Source organism: Fistularia commersonii, chromosome 24, assembly GCF_037954325.1.
Source record: "Fistularia commersonii isolate RoL2024-O1a breed Wild chromosome 24, RoL_Fcom_v1.0, whole genome shotgun sequence".
Taxonomy (NCBI): domain Eukaryota; kingdom Metazoa; phylum Chordata; class Actinopteri; order Syngnathiformes; family Fistulariidae; genus Fistularia; species Fistularia commersonii.
This window is the reverse complement of record NC_141307.1, coordinates 12,996,442-13,003,500: the sequence shown is the minus strand read 5'-3', so window position 1 is coordinate 13,003,500 and position 7,059 is coordinate 12,996,442. Positions and strand designations below refer to the sequence as shown.

The following is a 7,059-nucleotide window of genomic DNA, read 5'->3' as shown; positions in this document are numbered from 1 at the left end:
AAAGTCACACAGATCCTCAGCATGGGAGTCCAACCAATGATATTTCAAGGTCTGCTGCGCTGTACTTAGTGTCAATTTGTTCTTACATAACTCCAAACCTGTGATGATAATCTCAGCCAACAGGGTAAAACATTGTTTCCGTCTTCTTCGGTTCCCTGGACTGACGGACGTTTTTATCCCGTAACCCCAGGTGACTTTATCGACACCTATCTGTTTGAACGTCTGAGGTTTTCCTACTAATTTACAGCCCGGAAAGACCTGGAGGAGAGGAGGAGACCTCGGGCCAGACCAGGCCTCCTTGGTAAGCTGACGGATCCACAATGTCCACAACATTAGGAAAGATCAAGAAAGGCCAAAGCGAGATGGTCTTAGACTCATAGTGTGCCTCATATCTGAAGACGGATAAATAAGCTTCAATCTGAGGTTGATATTTTCCTTCTCTCACCTCTGTTCTTTCCACTGACAGCAACAGGATTCTTACCAAACAGAATGACAGTTGCAGATCTTCTTCCAATAATAAGGCATTATTTGGATTTAGGTACGTAAATAAAAACCAGAAGCTCCCATCGGGTTCTGCTCGCTCCGCTTCCAGAGGCCAGTTAGTCGTCTGTTTACACGGTAATGTTCAAGATCTCGGCTTTTGCTCCGGCATATATGGGAGGGAAAAAAGAAAGGTAGCAGAAGGAAGCGTCCGGATCCACCCCGGAGACAGCCTGGGAGATGAATGAGAGACGTATAGCTTCCCAGATTAGGTTTGTTTTCCAATCATCTTCTGGCCATATACCATATTGATTAAAACCTAATAACCTCATAAGATGCTTTTCACATCCTCCCCTCCTCTGGTCGTCCTCCTCCCCCGCTTCTTCTCTCCCCATTCAGCAGCCACTCACAGCTTCTTTTTTTTCCGCTATTAAAGAAGCTCCGACAGCAAATCACTCTTCCTGACCTCAAAGTTGAGCCTTTAATTTTGATGATATCTATCAATCATGACAAGGATATCAAATAAAGAGAAAAAAAAAAAAAAAGGTTGGCAATATTCCATTTCGTGATTAAAAGATATTACTTTACAACCGACACATCGACGCGAGAGGTGCCGAGGAAGAGGGTTTAGATGAAAACAAATACAAAACAGAAAAATGTATATTTGTATACTATTTCTAAATGTATATTTGTAAGAAATAGAATCTTAAATAATTTCTTTTGTAAATAAATTAAAAACAAATAGTAAGTTGATTACTCTAAGCTTTAAATGGTGGCACACAAATTATTAAAATAAATAGATAAATAGATAAATAAATAAATAAATAAATAAATAAATAAATAAATAAATAAAATGTAAGACCTATTTTTTTTTTTTTTATCATGTTTCATGAGGGTGAAGGTGACATTGCGGTGAAATATCCCGTAACACAGAAACTTATGGGTACGATGAGTAACATGCGCTACGTTGTTATTCACTATGGAATTTTCCAAAGCCATATTTCCTTCACTGAACGGCCACAATGTGTTTTAAACACGGTTTAAATGGCTCTCTGGTCCCATCGGTGGCCGGCGCTGCCTCGGAGTCCTCATCATCACACACAGAATACACCAATACCACATCTGACGACGTTTTCAGGCGAAGGAAACAAAACAAAGACGGAATGAGAAGATGTTAGAATGCTCTCTCACACGCACACGCACACACACACACACACACACACACACACAGGAAAATGAGTACAATCCTCCTGGGGGCTATATTTTACTGCTGATGGCCCCCCATTGGTTTTATAGCCTGTAATCATGAATGATGTTCACATTTCTCCCTTTGTTTCCCATTGGCTCCTATTCACTTTGCCCCCCCAGTATTGGCTTTCCTGTTCTCCATTTTTATGACTCGCACCACTTTAGTCTTCACAAGAATACAATACGGGGAAATGGTGTTGACAGTGACTCTGAAGAGAGCGCACGCAACCACGCCGCCTCCTCTGCTTTACGTCTGACATTTATGTAGCGCCGCTCAATTTCTTTGCATCACTTAATTTCCCTTTCCACGCCTTGGCCGCGGCAAAACAAGCTGTGCTATATTAACCTTATTAGTGATATTTCCATTCTAATTAAAGGGGAATTTACTCGCCCAGCAGGGGGGATTAAAGTGCACGGGGACTTTTGGGGCACGTGGCAGATGGCAACCTTTTACGAGGCTCTCGCTTTCATGTTGAAATTATACGCCGGTTTGTTGACTTTCAAGCAACGGCGCCTAAATGTATCTACATTTCCCAAAGTGTTCACACGTGAAGCCGCTTTCCAAGATCTCGTCATCTGAAGTTCGACGGAGGCTCAGAACTCGGAGCGCGGCGAAGAAACGCGCCGAACACCGAGGCGCTTCGTGCCAAACTCTAATATTCTACCGAAGCAATTATGTCCGACCGAGAGTTTGGATGTAAACACATCTGAGCCCCCAAAAGCGATGAATTCTTTTTCTGGCCGGGTTTCCGCGGAGTAATTGCTGGGGGATTTGGTTCCATACCGGAAACGGGTCCTCGCGGACGCCGAGAAGATGAATGCGAAGGCTGAAACGTATACATTACTTCAATCCTTTCTCTCACCGGGGGCCGGAAATCACCCGAGGCCAAACAATACCATGTTATTAAAGTTCAAAGTCACATATTATTTTAAATCCGCTGCCATATTTAGAGATCATTTGCATCTGAAAGCTAAGGGATACAGTATCTGTCCCCAAAGGAAATCATTTCCGACATGTAGTCACCTCAATGAGGTTACGTTTTCATTCCTTTTTGTCTTCTTTGAATTTTTAGCCGCGGCTGAATGTCATCGCCGACTGACCGGAAGTCATGGACTCTCCACCTGATCCAAAGATTCTGCCTCGCCGTGCTTCTCTGTCGCACCGACACTATTCCGAGCGCCGCCGTCTCGCCAGGATTATCTCCCAATTTAAGCTTCTTGCATCTCAGGTAGCTCATCAGATGATACGCTTTTAATGGGAGGAGATATCACCGAGCGGCGTGCGGGTAAAAATAGCTGCGATGGCTGCAAGAGATCAGTGGCCATGTTGATGCAATCAGGAAAAAAGAAATAAAATAAAACATATATATATATATATATAAAGAAAGATGGCAGAGGAAAACTAAACAAGCGGCGATGTGCTTGCTGAGCCACCCTGTGGAACACGGTGGGACATTTCTCCCCTTCCAAAGCTCTGCCTCCTTTATTGACTCCTTTCACTTCCTTATTTTCATTTTATTTGTTTGTTCTCCCGGGCTCGTCTCGCTGGTCATTTTCAGGCTTAGCAGATCACTGCCTTTGTCTCCCTGATGGCCCTTGTTTGCTTCAGTGTGGAAATGTAGCCGGCTTCCGGGAGACAAGGTGATCCTAATTGATTTGTTCTTGCAGGCAATCTTAATCTCAGTTTTATTTTGTTTTTGCCTTTAACTCTTCCATTGTCTTTTCATGTCATGTCCTATTTAGCGGTGCGTGCGGTAAGTGTTCCGCTCCCCGTATCTATTTCTAATGGACTGTGGCTTCATCAGGCACATGAAGCGGCGTCGGGAGTCACGGGCTCGCCAACACCGGCGGCGGCCGACTCGTCCGGATCGCTCGGAGTGTTTATGGCTGAAGACGGCCGGCGGCGTGTCTGGCGAAGACGCGTTACGCAAACAGATTGAATCCCAAAGCCTGAAAACTCTTACAGGGTCAAAAAATGTAAGCGAGGTGAGTGTCAGATCAATGTGATCAATAGAAGCCAATTATTGCCGTAAACCCGGCAGCCTTGGTTGATAAGTCAAGGGCAAAACGCGAGTCTTTCCACGAGTTTACTGCCGCCATGTAAGGAATGTTAGACTTCTGCATGGACATGACGGCGTTATTTACGTGTTTCGGTATGTTTTTATAATCAACTGTACCATCCCCGACTAAAAACAGCATTACATAAATACATACATTTAAATTAAACATTAAAAAATTGTTTGGATCAGGAATTCCTGGAACATTTTTTTTTTTTTTTACTTGTACTGTTTTATTGAATTAAGTGCTTTCCTTTTTCTTTGGTGAATGTATTTAACAGGCTCTCGATGTACTAAGACATAGATGAAACTACAATACACACACACACACACACACACACTCGCACTGATGTACACAAAGGTGTGACATCATACCAATACACACACAGGTCTTCTTTAGATAACTTTACTGTTGCTTGATGAGTTACCTATCAAAACAACCTTTTCATAGAATTAGATTAGACGTCACCTGCACAGTAGTAGTATCCGTCTGGAAATCCAAAATTATTCATTCACTCAGCCATTTATGATCTTTGCTTCTTTTGCTGGGCTCGGGGTCACAGAGATGGGCGTGGTGACATACAGACAGTTACTCACTCACAAGGAAATACAGGCACATAAATTGGAAAGATCTGAGATGTAACGCGGTGAAATCAACATTATAATGTAGGTCAGGAGGTTTCACATGTTGGAAACGTGATGGTTTTAAATGCCTCATTTACTTTGCGATGTGTGTGAAATGTGAAGCACACAGTTAGATGGGAGTGGTTACTTTAGAAGACGACTCATGAGATATAACTTCTCGTCATGACGTGTCGTGGCGGAGGGAATAAACAGGTGTGGGTCGGATGATTTTCGACGAAATCTGTGTTTTTTTAGAAAACCGTCCTGCAATAATGACGCAATTGCAGCAGCCAAGTTCTATTAAAGGATCTGAGACTCTTCCATGTTGCCAATATTTATTTTTCCTCTCTTACTATCAAAGAGAATGGCAATTAGATAGAGCAGTTATTTTGCCGCGGGTGATGTGTTTGAAAAAATATAATGCAGTTAGAAAAAAAGGAGAAAAATAGGATACAGGTCTTGCAGGAAGAAAATAGAGAAATTGTCTTCACTGTTGAAATGATCTGTTACACACTCCTGCTGTTGGCAGTTGAAGTAAAACAGGAATACACACAATAGTGAGGAATCTGCCAGTGTGTTTTCAGGCCCGCTTGAGGAGCGAGAACGGCTAAGAAGCAGTTTCTATCCACATACAATACAGGCCCTTTCAGAAAGTCAGATTTGCCAAATACTGTCAACATGCTCAGGTGAGGAGAAGAAAAAAAGGAGCGTTACATTGCATTTGCACAAAATTGCTAAATATTGTGTCGGACTGTGTGTGTGATGGAGAATGTGGGAGACAAAAAAAAAGGACTAGCGGTAAGAAAACTATGTAACAAAACCCTTTTCCTCTCCACGAACATGATTATTTTTAGAGGTTGGGGAGACTCAAATGGAAGAGCAAACCCAGGCTGATATAGAGGCACTGGGCCATGAAATTTTCATTTGCTCTTAAAGTCTTTTTTTTTTTTTTCCTCTTTCTTCTCTCTGAGGTTTCATCATGCAGAATGTATCATTCTCGTAAACCAAAGCAGACTAGTGGGTGTCAAGGTTTCGACACCCGTATTGGCCTGCACGAGGCTGCACGAGGCTGCACGAGGCTGCACGAGGCTGACTGGGTAACATATCCACGATATGCAGCGGCAAACATAAGCCGCTCCTGCTGTCAGTCGCCGCGGTCTCTTGGTGGATCTCTTCTCCTGTTTCGGTGCCAGGATGGGTTTGAAATTCTCCTTGGCTCATTGAAAATTAGCTAAATATTAGGGCTGTCAAACCATTCAGCACAGGAGAGGCTTCGTTTTGTGGGGGCGAGAAGACTCTTGATGAGAGTGGATGGATATATATGTATATGAAAGAAAAAATTAATATTAATTCAGAAAAAAAAATGAATTTCATTATTTATTTTTTAATCTGGATGCAACATATAAGGGGCTGCAGAATAAGAAAAAGCTAAAAAAAAAAAAAAAACAACTAACCGGTCACAAAATCACCCTTTTTTTTTTAGGTTTAAATCAAACAAATCTCCATCTTAATGTGTCCCTCTTTCAGCCAGCGGCCGAGACAGAATGATTTGTTTCCATTATCTGAGGCCCTGACATTCCCTGAGGGTTCGGCCAAGCCGGGCGTCGCGGTTCCTGAAGTCCTTGCAGAGGAATCCCTGACTAATGTCCGCCTGGCATTGACGTGGCACATTAAGCAGGAAGTAAATTCGGTTAAATAAAAACTCCTTCCTTCAGAGTGCGACAACTACTTCATTGTCTCGTCTCGGGATTTTCTTTGAGTCTCAACTTCCCGTGGAGCGGCCGAAGCCTCGTCCTCCGGCTGTCCATGTCAATGCAGGGGGTTCTGACGCCGACTGCCATCGCTGCACCACCACGATATTGTGGGATTTTGAGTCATTGTGAGCTGTGGGTTTGTTAAATACTGTACAAAACCAAAAAACAACAACAAAAAAAAAAAAAAAATGTAATTAAATGAATCAGGCAAATTCAAAATATATAAATATATAAAATAAAATTAAAAAAAAGTTTCCAGGATTAGCATGTCACTTTTAAAAGCCCTTGTCAATAAATAGGATTAATAATAATAAAGACTTGGTAAAAATACAGACTACAGGTAGTTTTATCAAAGCTCAACTCAAAGAGTCCCATTTTACTTGCCAGTTGTGAAGGTTTGCGTCGCAGCTTCCGGCTCTGCCTGTTTACTGTCTGCATTTATTGTTTTTACTTTGACCGGTCAATAAGAGAAATACTGCTTGTATGGATGAAACATTAACACGCTTGAAAAAGAAAATACATTAATAAATAAAAGAAAAAAAAATCAAAGCCTTGAAAATGACTTTATAGAAAAGAAATAGGAAAAAAAGTGAGTCATGCTGTCCTGGCAGATACCACACATTGATGATGTGAAAAGTGATCGCAGCTTTTCATTAATGTATTTCAGAAAGCCTTTCAGGGCGATGGAGAGGGGAAGGTGTGGGATGAATGGATTTTTCTTCAAATTTGTCAGGTGCTTTTGTTGGACTGGTGATCTGAACTTTTGAAGGACAACACAAAAAAAAAAGGAATTCATGACGGGTCACGGTAAACTACTTGTTCATCTTCATGTATGTATCTTACGCTCGTAAAAGTCAACAGTGTTATGTAATTCCTGAACCAGAGCATGCGTGTTT

General features: G+C 41.9%; 1 long non-coding RNA gene across 1 annotated transcript; it reads left to right on the top strand.

The window, feature by feature from the left end:
* Positions 1-3,278: 3,278 nt before the first annotated feature.
* On the top strand, positions 3,279-6,198 carry LOC147220543 (uncharacterized). The gene is made up of 4 exons (XR_015108061.1): positions 3,279-3,369; positions 3,472-3,714; positions 5,381-5,506; positions 5,937-6,198. It is a non-coding gene; the product is annotated as an uncharacterized LOC147220543 (long non-coding RNA).
* Positions 6,199-7,059: the final 861 nt, after the last annotated feature.